Source organism: Toxotes jaculatrix, chromosome 24 (genome assembly GCF_017976425.1).
Source record: "Toxotes jaculatrix isolate fToxJac2 chromosome 24, fToxJac2.pri, whole genome shotgun sequence".
NCBI lineage: Eukaryota > Metazoa > Chordata > Actinopteri > Toxotidae > Toxotes > Toxotes jaculatrix.
The window spans coordinates 6,720,352-6,738,347 of NC_054417.1; the positions used below are offsets into that span (position 1 = coordinate 6,720,352).

Genomic DNA, 17,996 nt, shown 5'->3' on the forward strand with positions numbered 1-17,996 from the left:
GGAAAACTGTGGCTTCAGAAAATATTCAGACCCCTTCACTTTATTTTATATTATTCAGATCTGTGCAAAGTAGAAGTAAACTTGTCTTAGAGGTTTTTCCAAGGCTACACCACTGACTTTCCTGTCTCTCTGCAACTAAATACAAGTAAAAACAATTCTTATTTTCTGTCATTTCACTCTCAAGGGAGTACCTGTACTGTAATTGAAGTTTTTGTTGCTCCCACTGAAGGATAAACTAATTAATTCCTCTTGTGACTGTGCTGTTGCTGTCATCCTCTGAACACATACTATCCTTCTGCTAGAAATGAACTGAGTTAAAGTAGCTGTTGGACTGAAAATACACCAGTATTACTGATGACAGTATTCATTTTTCATTCATTTGTCCTGGATGTCATATTTCTGTTTAATTAGTACTAAAAGGAAAAGAAGTGTAGTCTTATTTATCAAAAAGTCCAGAAGTCCAGAAGTAAAATTCTCTGGAGTTCAACTGCCATCAAATTAGTTTCACCTAAGCTTCCAGACATATCCGCCACAAACAACAAGGCCACTGTTTTTAAAGTCATGTTCTGTCTTTGCAAGTGACACAAAACCCTTATTTGCCTGCAATTTCCCTCATTGGTATCAAAGGTTAAATGGTAAGAGGGCTGATCAGGTATTGTCTGTGCTAGACAAGCTCATTAATGTGTCACAATTCATTATCAGAGCCTTGTCCTCACCTTGTCAGGTGGCTAATGGGAATATCAATCATAGGCTTCCCCATCACGACCCTTCTCACATCGCAGATTCGCATCTTGCCTTTGTTGACTTCTCATCCCGAAATACCACCGGGCCCAAACAGATCTGTCTGGAACAAATGTCAAACACAATTCGGCTCAGGAGTAAACACCCACGAACATGCCTGATATACAGAGTGCGATTCTTTCTTTTTACATAGCCGAGGTGGCCGGTGCAGTTGTTTTACAGATGTTTTCCAGCTGTTGCATGATGCAGTGTGTTCACTGTAACAGAGCGAGGAGCCTTTGTGGACAAGGGAAACTTAGGAACTTTTATTGTTACATGTACCTCAATTAAATTATTATTAATGTATTTCTAACTAGTAAATAATTTAATTTAATTTTAAGTAAATTAATTTATGTAAAATTTGATCAACTTCCAGCCGTCTGATTGCACAGCATCAAATACAGTATTTGATAATGCTCTTCAGCTGGATTTTCATCAAAAGATCTTTATATGTTTAGATAATTACTATTGGCTCTGAACACCTACACAATGTTGATTGAGACTGGTCCTAACAGGTGCAACAACACTAACAAGAAACCACAACTGTGCCTAAGCCTAACCCTGAGAGGAGGCACAGTCAGTCAGTGTAAGTGAAAACACCTGTGAGAACACCTGTCAGTGAGAATCCTAGCATAGCAGCTTCATAGTGTGACAAAATGACCAAAATACATAGCACCCTGTGGTGTTTACTTTTTTCATGCTATGTACGTAACTTTCTGCTTGGGTAGCCTGGCAGGTATTTTTCAGATACATGTGTGGATTTGTTCCCTGCCTCCGCTCCACCTGGCCACAACTTTGCTTCAGTGAAAGAGGAAGGAAATCAAGTTGAAAGTGAAGCACATGGTAGTTCAGTGGTAAGACATTTTGCTGTTTTTGCATCGTCTTGTTGTAATCTTATTGCTTGGCACTGTTGCAGGAGTCTGTGACTCAGATATGTGAGCGAGAATCAGGTGGACATTTTTGCTTTAGAACAAAATATTATCTTCCAGTTCTTCATCACACCTGCACCCAAAGCTGTCTGAATAAACACACTCATTTAGATACTGAAAGTGTCAAAGTCCCTGTATAATCACTTTAATTTGTGTCTGAATTCATTAAACCAGCGTAATAAAAAATCACTGGTAAAGTCAGAGGGTATCAGTGAGAAAGCTGCTGCTGTTTGTTGTAGAATTTTTACTTTGTTATCCTCTGATTTTTTTTTTCCAATTTGATCTAATGAGTATTTACAATACATGTTTCAGAGGCTACTTTGTCTAAATGAGTCACTATAATTAGTTGAGGTGGGTAATTATAACCGCAAATCATAGAGTCAGGATATATTAATCCCTTTTTGCATCAGTGGAGCTGGTTAAAGTATGTCATTATAACACCTTAGCAGGCAGGGCTGTGCAGCTTATTGTAAACAGCTGAACTGCTCGACTTCCTTGGTGAAATTATTTGAAGACCCATAGTGTAGGTTTGTTTTAGAAAAAAGGAGATCATTGTAAAAGGTGAAGTAAAAAATGAATAGCATGTAAGAATGACGTGAATGGCAGCTGGTCACGAGGCCAAGCCAGAATTCCCCTCAGCATTTCTTCTCCTTTTCCTCATCCTTCTCTGTTTTCGCCAACGTTTTTTGTTTCAAGTTGATATAGAACCAAGGGTGAGAGGAGTTCATTGACTTGGACAGCTCGATAGCAGGCGTTGCCTCCAAAGCTCCTGCTCTCAAATTGCCTGTAATTTCATTTTTGTGTGTAAATATGTGTTTCTTGTCAGGTGCGTGGCGGCGAGAAGAAAAACAGGCACGCAGACAGCTCTGACAAGCAATTACACCGCAGCTTGTTTGGGAGGCAGGCTGGGATGAGCTCTGGTCTGTTGGCGGGGCAGAAGATTGAATACTCCAGAGACGGAGAAGAAAATGGCCGGAGGGAGAACATTGGTGAGACGAGCACAGACACAACACTGGGGTTTATTGTATTCTAATTCTTGTGTTGTTGATTGAGCACGTGTGGAGTGATGGAAGAAGTTGATTTGCCACAATTGAAGCACATAAATGCACAACACGATACCTCATTTGTTTAAGGCTTTGTAGTTAGGCAGTGCCTCATAACTGTATTTTTCATGAGACTATTAGCTCCTTTGTAGTTATTCTGATGCCAGAGTTCTTGTTCTATGATAAGAATAAATTGCTCAGTAGTACACGCACTGCTTCCAGAATTATCACACACATCACACTCAGTATTACACAAATTAAACAACCCTGGACACCCAATGCAAATGATTGCTGCTCTTTAAACAATGTGGCATTAACACTGTTGCAGCTCTATAACGCAAAAAAGTCATGACTTTGTGGAATCTTGGACAGGATTGTTGATTGTTGATTTATTACCCGAAATGATCATTAAATGACTTTGCTGTACCTGTGGCAGGAATGGCTGGAGTACACAGCCAGTGCAGAGTATGCTTAATTTGGACACAACAGTAGCACGGAGCAATTTTTCCTTAGGTCTACTGTATGACATAGTGTTACGCGAGGCCACAGCCTGCGCCCGCCACCCTGCCACTGAACTTGATATCTCTTCAGGTGTCTACAGCAGTGCAGCAGGCCATGCTGGCAGTGGTTAGATCTGATATGTAACCTTCCCATGGCGCACACATATGTGGATGTCAGATTTGGAGGCCGAGGAAGCGGCTCTGACAGATGGGTGGGCCGGCCCAGCTCTCCCCAGCCGTGAACCAGGAAGTCTCACCCTCAGGGGGAGTCCCAGGGCGATGTGAGACGGCTCTGTGGGAGAGTACAGTTAGTCCGTTCAGGGATGTTCCATTAACTTGATTAATGGCCTAATTACTGCCAGTAAACACTCCTCGGAGATAAGAAGTGGGAGGGAGGAGGAAGGTTGGGGCATTAGAACCAAGTTGGCTCATGGTCAGTCAATTACTTTTGTTCCTTTTCCTAAAGAACACAAAACTGACTTCGACTACATTTTAACCCTTATTTACCTGGCGTGGTTTCACCGAGAGCAATGCTCTCTTTTCGCAGTCTCGCTTTCTCCACACTCAGACTTGTTGCAACTCAGCTTGAGCAAGTGAGGGGGGCCTTGTTCAAGAGCACCTCACTGGTAGTAATGAAGGAGATGCATGTTCTTCTCTATGAGCTTTCATACCCAAATTTATCATTACGGTTTGGGTTTGAACCAGCAGCCTTGTGGCCAATCACCCATTTCATTTGACCTTTAGGACAGTCACACAAGGATTTATTACCATGAAGTGTTGGACCAGAATCAGTTCATTTTAATGCTGCTTTTTGGTCTGATCAGACTATAATTGAGTTTCAGCTCATTGTTTATCTGTGTGGGGCTTTTTTCTTATATCACTTTAGAAACTGAAGAAGCAGGGTCCCATGGTCAGGCTGACTTGTGCTTACATGGTCAGCCTGATGGCACTTTGGTACTTAAAGTGGTCTGAAAGCATCTCTGTGATTAAGTTTTATTGGTACATCTGAGCCTTTCTGTTCGATTAAATTCAAGACCTGTTTCCAACTCTGTAAAAGAACAGAAGGACTGTTGATTATACAAAAGGTATAATGCTGATTATACTTTGGTATAATTATCCTTGGAAGAAAGCAAGAACCTGGTGTAAACTTTGCAAATAATACTCTTCCATCTCTCTGAAAATAGTATCTGATTGTGAAACAAATAGCCTCCACAAACGCTTTGGAGTAGGGTGTCTGGTGTCCCCTCTGCTTTCTCCAATCGCCATGTGGGCGGCTCGCTTCAGCCTCGCTTCCCTCCGCCCTCGTCTCCCTCTACACATGTGGGTTGAGAGTGTTGTGAGGCCTTTGCTCTCTCACTGAGAGAGGCAAGCAAGCGAGCCTTCATCCTCCTCCACACTAGTCTGAAATGCAGCCAAGTTCAGCGAGCCTGCCGCGACCCACCCCGTGCAACACTTACAAGTAGTTCAAAGGCTGCTTCCTGCTCCATGACGTGGAACTGAAATGTGGATTTCTCTAGTAATTAGTGAAATAAGGTGATGGGCCTGATTATGTGATATATGCAAATGCAGTTTGCATTGCAATCAGTGTGTGGACAGTTTAATGGAGGAGATCATTGACTTTGTTGTGTTATCGAGTTGTATATATTTGCTGTAGCATGTGTTGCCAAATTCTTTGCAAGATGTCTCATTTACTTAAGACCTGAATGGTTGAGATGACAGTAAAAAACAGAGCCAGTTTGTTGAATTAAGGCAATATTTTGCAAAGATAGATTATAACTTTCAGTTGTTAGAGAACTTTAATATAGTATGAACTCTTTTTTGCTTCTTTAAGTCTGCAAATCACTGAGTTGTTAGCTCAGGCTTCATTGTGAATCCTTCTCACAGCATTGTTGTTGACTTGATCTGGAATGCTGACATTTTCCTTTAAAGTAAGGTCTTTGGCCCTTTCCCAGTAGCATGTGTATAAAATGGGACTCTCCTATATTGTTTTCATTGATTCTGTCATGGACCTTGTAACAGAGCCCTGCTTCATAATTGGATTGCTACATTGGACACAATAAGCTTCAATTCCCCAATTTAATGATGAAGGATAAGACCTGTTTTCTTGTATGTATCCTTGGGCACAATGTTTTCTGCGAGTGTTATTGAGGAATACTAAATGCTTCCCTCTTCCCTCTCTGTTTTGGATTTAAAATTCAGAGCCAAGGAAAGAACCAAGCTTAACAGAACAACAAATAAATAGGGGGAGGAGGGGGGGGCATAAAACTGGGCAATAAGGACACCATCTTGTCAATACTGAGAGTTGTGATTTTGGTTTTTAATGATGGACTCTGTCAGTAGGTTGTCACTGTTTCACTGGATACACATCCATTTGTTTTGAGAATTTTCTTTCAGTCATGCGGTGCATTACCAGCCAACTGGTCTGCTCTGGTTTAAGCTCCAGTCACTTGTTTTTAGAGAAACTCTCAAACCACATGTGACATCGGAGTGAAGGAGTTATCGTACTGGCTGACATGATACTTGTTAAAAGAAAAATAGGATTTTAAAGCTTAAATCTGACTTCTCACATGTTGTTGCCCTGTGCAGTGATGGGAGGTCTAGTTAGCCACACAAAGGGTGGCATTGTCTGCTGGTTGAATAATCATTCCAAGTCTTTGATCCAGACTGACATAGCTCAACAAAAATGTTATTTTCATGAAATTTGGTAGATAAATTTATCATGCACAGAAGACGAATCCTACTGGCTTTGGTGATCCTCCCCTGAATTTTCATTTAGTGCCATCACCCGATCATCAGCCTCACAGAACTGCTGACGTGGCTATAGACTCTTAGTCTTGTTTTTAATGATGGAATATTGAGCGTTGGCCATTTATTAGAATCAGCTGCTGAAAATGCCTCATCAAACAAAGTGTGGTAATACTTGCCTTTTGTTCCATTTTGAAGCGTGAAAAAAACAAACATGGTGTGAAATGGTTCACATCAAGTGCGCTGGCTCGGTTATGAATGGACTTTATTGGTATTGTCAGCCAGGGCAGGTGCAGCCCAACAAGCCATGACAAGCCGATTAGGGTTTTTCAAGAGCAGTGTCGAGAGAAGTCCAACACTGGAAAAGAGCCAGTTTGTGTTTTATGATACTTCTATACACAGTTTGACATTTTAACAGTTTATTATTTTTAAAGGTGTAATTCATACGATTTCAGTGCTTTTTGACTTGGTGACTTGTTTTCAAGTCAGTGTGACTTCGGCATAATAAAAGCCACTCACTTTTGCCATTTGCATGCTTTTAATGTGAAGCAGCAGCAGTAGGAAATGTTGGGTTTGCATTAGTCACTTAATACAATTCTGACGCAGTTTAAAGTAAAGCTGCTTCATTTCCTACGAATCTCACCTGCTTGTGGAGGATATTTTAATTCAGTGTGGGAATGGCAGACTACTAATAACCACAAATACTAACAATAATAATAATGGAAACTAATGAAAACTGGCTATTGCTCCAACCTTTAATTGCTGTTGACATGATGTTAATAAGTTACTTCATAGCCCATTCATTCTGTAAAATGCATTCATAGATACTGATGTGATTCCCTAAAATCACCAGCACTTTGAATATTGTTTCTGATTTAGAAGAGAAACATAGAGGTTTTATTCCAAAATGTTAATTGAAGAATGTCACAGTTACATTTGTGAAAAATGAAAAATCCTTGTTTCAAAGATGAAAAAAGAATTACCAAAAACAGAATACAGCTTGATTCACACAGGATTCATATTTTAAAGGGACCTTTTGTCTTCACAAGAATGCACATCATGTAATTTGTTCTGGAGGCTTTATAAACAACAGACATGACAGACTGAGTCAAATTTAAATCGCCAGCGGTCTCTGCAATTATTACAAATCACTAGGTGCCCACAGCTCATATTGATCCTACGCAAAAAAAAAGAAGAAAAAAAAAGGTGTGGGAGTGACAGCTGTAATTTGTACTAAAAGTTTTCAGATGTCCCAACTCCTTTCTGGTTCTTGTGAAACTCAGAGGAGAGCTTAACCATCGCCTTTAGCACCTTGACAGGGCCTTTCATTGTGGTTTTTCTCTCCTGTTGATTTTGTGCAAAGGGAAATGGATAGCACAGTGTCACAACAGATGGCATCTCACACCCTCTCTGTCCCCTGAGCCCACTCAGTGACCAGTGCCATGCTGCCACTCTGGGCACAGACACTATGAGGCAGAATTCATTAGCAGGATCAGCCTGGCAATAAGGAGGTTTGAAACACATAGATCCACTGGTCAGACTCGGGCCCAACATTTCCTGTGTCATTTCCTTTTCGAGGAGCTCAGTTTGTCACCTGAGTTGTTGCTGCAAGTGCAAAAAAAAAAAAAAAAAACCCAGACCAGTGAACGATTATCACTTAGCCTTGTGGTGAAGATCCCCGAAAAACGAGTCATTGATTCGGGAAATGGAACTACCTTGAGCTAAACCAACTGTGTGTAAACACTCTTTGTCGCCACACTCCAAAACAAATCCATACAGAGAACACAGTCCTTCACAAGGGATTTCGCCTCACTCTGTCACAGAGTCTCGATTGTGGTGGCGATAAATGGATTGAGGCAACCAATTCACAGTAGAATAACCTTTTCCGGCACGCTCTAACCTCGTTGCTGGCCCCATCTCAGCCTCTTATGTTTGGCCTTTTTATACAAATCACATTACAGTCCATTGGCCTTTTGAAGCAATCTCCAATTCAAAGTCTTAAATAGGAATAAAATAGAAACAGACACTTGTGCTAAGGGGCAGCTGCATCATCAGTAGTAAAGCCATTATAGTTCCTGTGTTATGAAGTGACCTCTTCATAGCTCTCTGAAAGACCGTGGATAACAGAGAAGCTGCAGGTCTGGGTCAATGCATGTTTAGTTCTTGGAGAAATTCTGAGGTGGTGTTTGAACAGATTCCAGGTTTCTACAGTTTGTTGCAGTTGCATTCACAACAAGCAGAGCGAGGATGCTTCGACACTAAAATCTCATTTTGTGTTCTGTGCACTTTTTCCATGAAAGATGTGATGAGTCTCTTTGCAGTCTGGCAAGAATCAAAGATATTTCTCCTCTCCACATCTGGTACCGTTTGCTGTTTTCATGTTCATAATCTTAAATTGGCACAGAATGAGAACAGTTGGTCAGGTCTATTTATGTCCAGTCCGGTCTGTCTGCCTGTTTATCTGTGTGTCTAGAACAACTTAGTCCCCAGAAAGGAGGATAAGCTGCAGCTATGTTCCTTATTACATATTCCCCCTGAAGAACTCCACACACTGAAAACTCCTGAGGCTCCTGAGACAGACTGACTGACTCTCACTCTCTTACAAACAACATGAATCCTGGATTTCCAAACCTGAGCTGAATAGCAAGAAGGGAGGAGATACAGGAGGAGATATGATAGACTATAGTTGTGTAGTTGGCCATTTTATCCAGCAAATATGCCTCTTTTGTGATCATAGTTGTAAATAACTGACCTTGTAGATATCCTGCATTGCTCTCATTGTTGTAAAATATCATTAGACATTTTGAAACCCTTTCTGGAAAGTTCAGGTTTCTAAGAAAATCGAATAGATGTAACAAGTAGTTGCAGCCTCACCTATATAATCTGATTTGCCCTGGTTAAATTTGTAAAACACATTGTGCCAAAATAGTTAATAATTCTTAAATTATACAATGTTTCCTGCCCAATAAGCCTCAGAGTAAATAATGATTTCCCCACATGCCTCTGCTTGACTCACAGTTAAATCTATCCTGTCTGAATGTAATGCAATATGCATTATCAATTTGTATCTGAGGAGTAATTTGGAAGTTCAGGTGCAACAGCACCACCCTCTGACCATCCTGAGATACTGCAGGTGGTCTCCAGTCTTCATGGATGACTCATAATCCAAATTATGCATTCAGAATATGTGTCATTTTAGTTAAAGTGGGGGAAAGTAGCAGTAATATAAGTAATAATAGAAAGGGTTGACTGTGTGGAGGCTTTGGCTTGTCCATCAATCACAGCTAAAGTAGTACCTACAGTATTATTCAAATATTTGAGGACATTTTGAGGTGTTTTTGGCTGTTTATTGAAGAGTTTTGACACAGTAGAAAAGTGATATAGCCAGTTGGAGTAAGCAACAAAATACAAGGTGAATATTATGTTTTTCCAGGGGACTGAAAGACACTGGTTTGTCCCCCTGTCTTGACGTTTCCACGGAGTAGTTGAGCAAATCTGACACTTGTCTGACTTGTCCACTCTCCGATCAGCTGTTAGCTTCAGCAAACTCCTCAAACTTGTCTCCTGAGAGTTCGCTCGAGGCCTGAGACCGGCTGAAAATCCACAGTAACGTCATGTCAGAGTTCCTCAGTGCTCTCCTCCCATACACCACCGACAAAGATACACACGCACACGCACACACACACACACACTTAGAGGTAGAGGCACATCTGCACTCTCCTGTCTGTCACTACTCACCGCCGGGGTTGCCACAGACATGCACTGACATCACAATTAAACCGAGAACGCCCCAGCACTGCACAGTCATCCATCACATGCAGCCCACCCTCAAACACACACACACACACACATACAGAGAGAGAGAGCGAGAGAGAGAGAGCAGTGGCAGGAGTGTCTTCCTGCATGCTAAGAGGGAGGTATGCATCTCATGCTGGCAGCTCCACAAAGCATCTTGATTGGGGTGTGAAAATAAATTTTCAGCCTCAATTGGACAGCAGCCTACATCATGCTGCTCCTCTTGAGTGGATTTTCCTAAAAGAACAATATGCTTCTCCATCTCTGGCCTTCTCCTTTCCCCCTCCTTCTGTCCTGAAAAAAGATTAGACAAGGCCTTTTGGTGGCATATACTGTATATCGTAATATTATCACTATCCTACTTTTTTCCTGCTGATACCCCCCTAGTGAGTGTTCAGTCATGCCACCGACGTGCAGATAATTCCCTGAGTATCAGCGAAGATGCCCTCTTAGGGGCCCCTGGCACTCAGCAGGCGGGCGGCCCCTTGATTCTGATCTCATCAAGCGAGCACGTCCGCCTCCATTAGTCTCTGGCATTGTGCTCGAAATTGCTCTGACTTGTCGGGTGATTACCTCAAATGAACAATTAGGCGGCTGGCTGTCACAATAACTTGCTACCCGTCTGTGAATTGGCTCGACGGTTTTAACGGCTGCTGCTGCCATCAAGGTGCTCCAAATAAATGATCCGTTCTGGAGGGGAAATGTCAGCTCATAGCCCCAATAATGAATTGGTGCGCAACATCTAGTTGCATACACTGTAATGAGATGATGAAGGAGATAATGCTGTTATTGGAAAATGAATAAGTTGGCAGAGGAAGTTTCTTGATTGAGCCATGGATGCATTTTTGGGGCTGTTTAAAAACAAGAAATACATGAGGGGAAAATGTGTGCAGGATATTTACAGGGGATGGATGGAACGTTTTGGCTCATTAAATTAAAGTTTGCTGGTCGCAGCTAATGTAAGCTCAAGCCTCAGAGAGACTGAAATTATATTGATGTGAGCCTCCTTGTGTGCACTTACAACTCACTTTTGATTTCATCAAGAGCTGCTATGGTTAGTCCATCAACAGCTAAAAAAATTCCTAACACCTGATGGTTTCAGGTACTCAAATGTTAGAATTTGTAGCTTTGCTTGGTCTTACTTAATTTTTATGCCCACAACATCCCTTTTTTCTTCAAAATTGTCCTTTGTAAAAATCTTCTGAATGGAAATCAGCTCACACAAAGATTTGGTGCAACAACCACTCTATATTTTATGGACAGCAGTGACTGAGCCCTTTGTGTGACGGCGGATTTGTGACTGTAAGACCTTTTGTTCTTTTCCTGTAAGGATTTCAAAGTTCTGGAAATCAGATTCATCTTTTTCTTTTATTTGAAGTATATCGAACTATTACAGGGAAAAGTCTGGTGAGGTGTGGACTTCATCTTTAGTGCATGAATAGGGAACAAAATCAGAATGTTTCATCAGGGAGTGACAATCACTGATGACAGCTTTCTTGAGTTGTTTGTTTTTTCGCCTCCCTCTTCATCATAAGTGGAGCACAACAATTCTATATTCATCACTGTGTTGGCCCATGCCCACCCCAATCCCCCAAACCAGAACTGGGAGCAAATCTGGTCTGCTCTGATTGGTCTCAGCCACGGTGCTAAAGTCATCAGAAGCAGCGGTTCCGGATACATCTCTATGAAGCATAAACATCCACCAGAACGTAATCTGTGTGTGGTTTATGTGAGTGTACGTCCGCTTATACCTCTCCAGCCAACTTGAGGAGAGCCCCCAACAAGGAAATCCTGCATCAGTTCCAACCAGATTACCGATCAGAGCGTGACCAGTGTCAGAAAGCGCAGAGCAGAGTGATGCGGCCTAATGGCGAGACAAGCCGGGGACTCTTCAGTGGTAATGAATACACAATGTGAGCCCAAGGCGGGATGAGAGGGAGGGTGGCAGAGGGGGGTAGGAGGAGTCGTGACCAGACTGGTGAGGAGGGAGAGATAACCACAGTGTGTGGGAAAAGGAGAGGAGAGGTGTAATGTTTACCTTGTTCAAGGGGGTTGACAAAATAACAGAAGCACCATTCTGTTTGGTTTCTGCTGACGTAATCCATCAGTTGTATACGCTGCAAAATACTGTAATGCGGCAAGAACAAAACCGTGAAAAAACGTGACAAGATGCTCGTCAAATCCTCGCCAACACTGACAGATGTTTTTCTCCCCACTTAATAAACAGTAGCTGCAAACAGTCATTACAAACTCATTTTAAAATTAAACCTCCCATTAAAGTTCCCAAAGCTTCCAGAGCTAACAGATATATTAGCTCTGGCCAGTGGCCAGTGGTGTAACTTGATCGGTCAGTCAGGGGAAAAAAAACATGAGCCTGCTCTTGGAAAGGAACAGAGCCATAAGATCCAGCTCCCTTCAATGAGCAGCCACTGGTTTGCATGTCTCTGTGGTATTAAAATCCATTTTGCAGTCTTGAAACATACCTGAGAGAGATAATTCATCATATTGAACATCATGTCTGCTTATAAGACAGATGTTGACTGTGATAGATTATGTATCTCGAACAAGTTAGTCTCCACAAGTTGATCTTCATACAATGTGCACACAAATAAAAAGCTCCATCTGGCATTTTAATGCTGCAGTAAGTTATAGTGGATACAGTTTTAACGTCTTTATACACTGATGGGTAATTTATTATATAAAAGTGCACCAAATGTTATAAGCTCATCATTGGCTTTGTGTTTAAAGTCTTAATTTGTAACTACTAACTACATCTGTTAGATAAATACAGGGAGGTAAAAAGCAAAGTATTTGTCTGTCAATTGCAGATGAATAGAGGTATCAAGTTAGTTTGCCATGGAAAAGGTTTACTGGGCAAAATAAGAAATTCAATATGTTCTTCATGTTTGGGCTACACCCTGAAAAATGGCCACAGAGTTGAATCAACAAAAACGTTTTACTTCATGCCTGCTATATTTTTTTCTGTTATTTTGTCTACCCCAGTACAATGTGAATCTGTTAAGATTTTTTCTCAGTTTTCTCAGTTCAATTGCTTTGTAAGTAGAAGTAAACAGAAGAAGTGAGGGAGGCAGAGATGAGGAGAGAGGGGTTTGCAGCTGAGCCTGTCGCGTGATATTTCTCATTCACCGTCCCTGTCTGTTGTGTGTACAGCCTTTCTCATGTGATGATTTTCAGCTTGTGTGTAACAAAGGCTTCCTTCAGCGGCAGGGCCAATAAAAACAGGAATTAAACACGATCAGAGCAGCTCTTCACCTTCCTCGTATCCTCCTGTGGAAGCCCACAGAGACTCAGTACCAGTTTAGCCTCTCTCTACGGCTGACTTTCACTGACTTTCTCTGTCTTTATCATCGCCTCTTTTCACTTATCTTCAGGGCATTTTGGGGGTCTGGACCATTTGTTGTTGGCATTTCTATTAGTGAGCTTGATTGCGGCTATCAGAGTGAGGCTTGTGGCCGTGGAGGTTAGTCACAGCAAGAGAAACGATGGAGGAAAGCAGACAATACGCTTAAGAAACTGTACTTTCTAAAGAAATCTTTTCAGCGTGGGAACAGACAGAATGACTGTACAAGCTGGAGTTTTGAAATGGTCTATGTAGCAAGTTTATGGAGGCCTGTTTCCACAGGAGAAAGTGAAAAGTTTAGTATCCTACTTTTGACCCGCTGTCTCGTAATTCTGATTTACAAGTACTTTTATGTTTTTTCATGGCCACCATTTAATCTTTTTTTTTTTAGCCACACGAGCCCTCCCGTCTTGTAAATCTGTGTAAAAGGTGGATTCTGATAAGATAGTGAATACAGAGGGGCTATCATGTGGAAAAAAGGTGGATTCTAGATAGACTTAAAACATACAGATCTCTTGAAGTCTCTCTTTGCCTTAGGAAATCCATTATTTGGATGATTACCTTCTGCTTATGAAGCAAGCGCAACCGACAGCAGTCAGAACAGACTCGCATTAAAATGCAGCTCAGAGTCCGCACAGTCTATTGGATCCTATCAGAAGGTGAAATCTCTCAGCCAAATTGATCTGTTTCAACACACATCCCTAGATTACACTCTACAATAGATTAGAAGACTGTGGGGGGGAAAAGGGCATTAGCAGATATTCCCTTTTGTCAGCAGAATGGTGAGAGAGTGGAAACTGTTCACGCTGACTCTGTTTAAGTCTGCTTTAGTCTCCCTGTTAAAATCATAAAATAAAATCAATTGGTTTTCAGTGTCGGGGAACAAAGTAGAACACAGGCGGCGGAGCACACCAGAAATTTATACCGTACTTAATTCACTATGTGTGTATTTTGCTAACATTTAAGATATTCAACATTATGGCTCCACAGGGCTGTTACTGCATCAATTACTGAGTCTGTGATCTGTCTATTGAATCAAAAATAGAGGTGAAATGAAGCTACATCCCTTTGTGGCACTGTGGGAGGTTGTTTTTAAAGAGTTTATCTTGGTGTATGGCGTGGTTTTACATACTGATGATTGTTTCTCTCATCTTTCTTTAATAACTTAGAAATTCTTTTACTAATTTAATCATGTGATTCTGATTTTATCTTTGTGTTTATGTAACAAAGATAAAAATCACTATGGTCACAACGAATCCGATGCAGACATCTGCATATGTATATGCAGTATATTATGCACACAGATAGCATGATAGCGTAAAATATATTCAGTGTATGCTGTTTCCTTCCATTTGTTTTCCAAAAGATGTCTTACAAGTGAAAGGGACCGTCATTTATTTATTTTTTTTCTTGTCTTCCATCTTTGTATATGCCCCATTAGCCAGCATCTCACTGGTTCTGTCTCCTCCGTTTTAAAGCTGTAGTTTACTGCCGGCACGCTTGGTCAGGCTTGTGATTCACAGAAAATGATGAGGTAAAGGCTTAAACCTGGCCAAAAAATATATGACTCTGAAAATGGATGTCCTATATTTGAGTCCCTTGGAAGGGGGGGGTGCTTGATTTAACCAGCCAGAAACTTTAACTGCCTAAAGTTGTTCATGCTCCAAACCTTTAGCAGGCCTTATGTTATGTCAAGATTTTTTTTTCTCTATTCCTATAAGTAAAATTCAATTTGCTGTAGCCATCGACCTTCTTTTGAGAAAGTCATGGAGCTCCATCGACTTTCTCTGACCCACTTCCGTTTTATTTTAAAGCTGTCTTAATTTGGAGTCATTGCTTGTGAGCATGGCTAATAATGTCTTTTCCTTAACTGGGGAGGAGAGATAAGTAGAGGAGCATCTGAAATCAATGGAGGAGGATTAAGGAGGACCCCAGGGCTTCCACCTTCTCTATTCAGACTCCTACAATGAAGACATGCTTCTCTTTAGCCCCCTGGGGGGCAGGAGGTAGGAAATACCTCTAGGCTACACCTCCTTAACGAGGTGAGCACAATCACCGTGCATAATACAACCACTGGCTGACCTCTTTACATTTTGATGGTTCACCAATCTTAGTAACATTTCTTCGAATCCAACTTTGCCTAAAGCCATCTGCTTTGATGTGTATAGGCTGTATATGATTTAATTCGAACATCATTTGGATTTGAAGTGGCGCTTTTTCCTCGATTGGAAAAGGTGACTGCGCTGTACATCACAAGGCAACACAGGTGGGACCTTTAAAGCTGACATTTCAGTTTCAATTAATATATGCAGCATATTATCAGAGGACTTTGAAACTGTGCCGTCTTGGAGATGCTGGGGAATTATGGAAATGCAACCTCAGCAAGGAACTGACTGCCCTCAGCTAGGAAATTAAACTACGACAAAATAATTAAAAGCCATGTCTAATTTAAATACATGCCTCTGCACTCTAAAATATCCCTCAAACCCCTCGGTGCGAGTCTGGAAAATGCCGCTTCCACAGGTTTTGAAGTGAAATCACCCGCGGGCGTCAGCGGCGAAGCTACAATGATTGGACCTGCCTCATAGAGAAGAAAATAAGACATAACCCTTTCAACAGAATCAACATGTTGCTTTGCTCTGTGTGTGAGTGTGTGTGGCAAAGAACAGTGTAGATCCGGAGGGAGGGAGCAGTAAGGTGAAACAGAGACGAGATGGAATAGAGTAAAAAATATGTACAGAAAACAATAGGCAATGAAGATGGAAGAAAAGGAGGGGGAAATGGTGTGCGTGTGTCCGTGTGTATCTGTTTCACTGTACTCCATATGTGGGCATTCATAAGTCTTTCTTTTGCATGGGTGCGTTTCCACACATGCATGCACACACATCTATACTGTATGTGGCTCGTGCACGTAACAGGCCTATTACGAAGCAGTGAAGCAGCTCAGCCACTATCCCAGGCCTTGCTGACAAAACTCTAATGTATAAGGCCTATGCTCTCAGTGCTCCGATTCAATTAGGCTGCCTAACACTAGGGCCTGCCTGGAATGGGATGGAGGAGTTAGAGCCCTGTCATATGGGCCCAGTGGGGCGGCAAGCTTCCACTCTGTCTGCCTAATACTGGTGTCACAGCCGCAGGGAGAAGCCCACTGCCCACGGCTCTGACTGACTGATTTAACTTTCACTTTATTTGTTTTGTTTTTGAGTCTTTTTCTCCTTATAGCCGCACTAGATAAGACTTTTATTACAAAACAGCATTTTTGTCATCCAAAGGGTGAAGATTTATGCTCTTTGCCCAAATGAAATTGTGGTATTTACACTTTATTTCTCCTGGAAAGAAGTAAAAAATACCTCCCAAGTAGTAGAGTGAGCACATGGTCCAAAGAAAGCTATTGTTTTGCCAGAAGTGTGTGGTTGCTTTTTGCATCTTTTAATAATGTGGACTGTTTAAAACTGAGGCAGGACCATACATAAAAAACAGAAAATATCAGGATCACCCTTGAGGTGTATATACCTGCTGAGATCAACGCATGCAAGAGAGGATGGAGAAGGCAGAAACAAACAGGTATAACTAGGCTTGACAGTTAATTATAGGTGTCGCAAGGAAACTTGTCAACTTGCTAACTTCGGCGTAGATCACAGAATTTATAAAGAAAGGTTCGCCATATGGTGTTGATATGGAATAAGACTAAACGGTCCCTGAGACGCTGAGCGCACTGAAGTCATTGATCACAGACATAGGAATATTGCATGTCAAGAGCTTCATAATAGACAAGTAGTTTGTAGTGCTCTCTGAGCCTCTATTAAAGTCTTTGGTTTATAGCCATTGTTGATGCATATACCAAATGACCTGCTTGCTTTTTGCCCCAAAAAACATATTGTTCTGTGTGATTAAAACCTCATTTAGCTCCTGAAGTACACCATGTAAATCCATTAGCTCCCAGAAAGAGTGGATAGGAAAATGAGCTCTATGAAAGCCCAAAGCAAACGTGTGTGAATCACAGGCAAACAACCACCATTCTGCTTTTAATAAGAGCAATTTAATAATTCACTCACTTATTTCTCACTTTTTGTGGCATGAGCCGTGTAGAGAGGCATCAGGATTTTAAGTTATTTCCAGATTAAGCCGTGTCTACAGTATTTGGCTGTATAAAGAGTAATTTTATGCTTTGAATTGCCATAAGCAGAGTCTTGCCGAGGACACAATACATATTCAGTGCCTGTATTTGGATAAACTAGAAAAAAAAATTTCAGGCTTCAATTTGCCATACTTCATGTGGAGCTCACCTTTGTGCCCACTCCAAACATCACGTCCGTCTCCTCTAACCTTCCTTTGATTGGTGCGGCTGCTGAACACCATATCTTTATTTCATTCTCCTTCCTGTGTGAGGCTGGGTCTGCAAGCCAAACCAAACAGCTTTCCTGACATGGAAGCTCGATCGCAGTGTAATCAGGGACAGAGCCTCAGAAGCACATCCCTGCTTCAAAACACTCAATGTGAGCACGAAAACGTAACCAGGTAGAGCTATTCTTTGCACTGTCCTCTCCGCCCAACGGCGAGGCCGCAGCCAGCGGGACGGTGGCCCCACCGCTGGTGGCTCTGCATGGGATAATCAGTGTGGAGCTGCCGCCAGGACTACGGCAGGGAGGGTAGCGCTGGGCGGTAGGCTGAGGGCGAGCAAGGTGCCGGGGGTGGGGGGTGGAGGGGGTTTCTCCCGCCATCAGCAGACCCAGTGTGAGATTTGATAATCACCGACCCACCACAGGCCTCGAGGCTGGCAGCTAACTAGCCATTATTGAGTGCAATCACGAAGAGGGAGGCCCATCAGAAAGAAATAAACAAA

General features: G+C 41.8%; 1 protein-coding gene across 1 annotated transcript in view; it reads left to right on the top strand.

Moving 5' to 3' along the window:
* LOC121178074 (receptor tyrosine-protein kinase erbB-4-like) overlaps positions 1-17,996 on the top strand; it is a 242,733-nt gene that overhangs the window by 210,843 nt on the left and 13,894 nt on the right. Inside the window, exons 29-30 of the transcript XR_005893457.1 lie at positions 1,509-1,634; positions 2,536-2,698. The gene's annotated coding sequence lies outside the window, so the exon portion shown is untranslated. The remainder of the gene's footprint in view (positions 1-1,508; positions 1,635-2,535; positions 2,699-17,996) is intronic.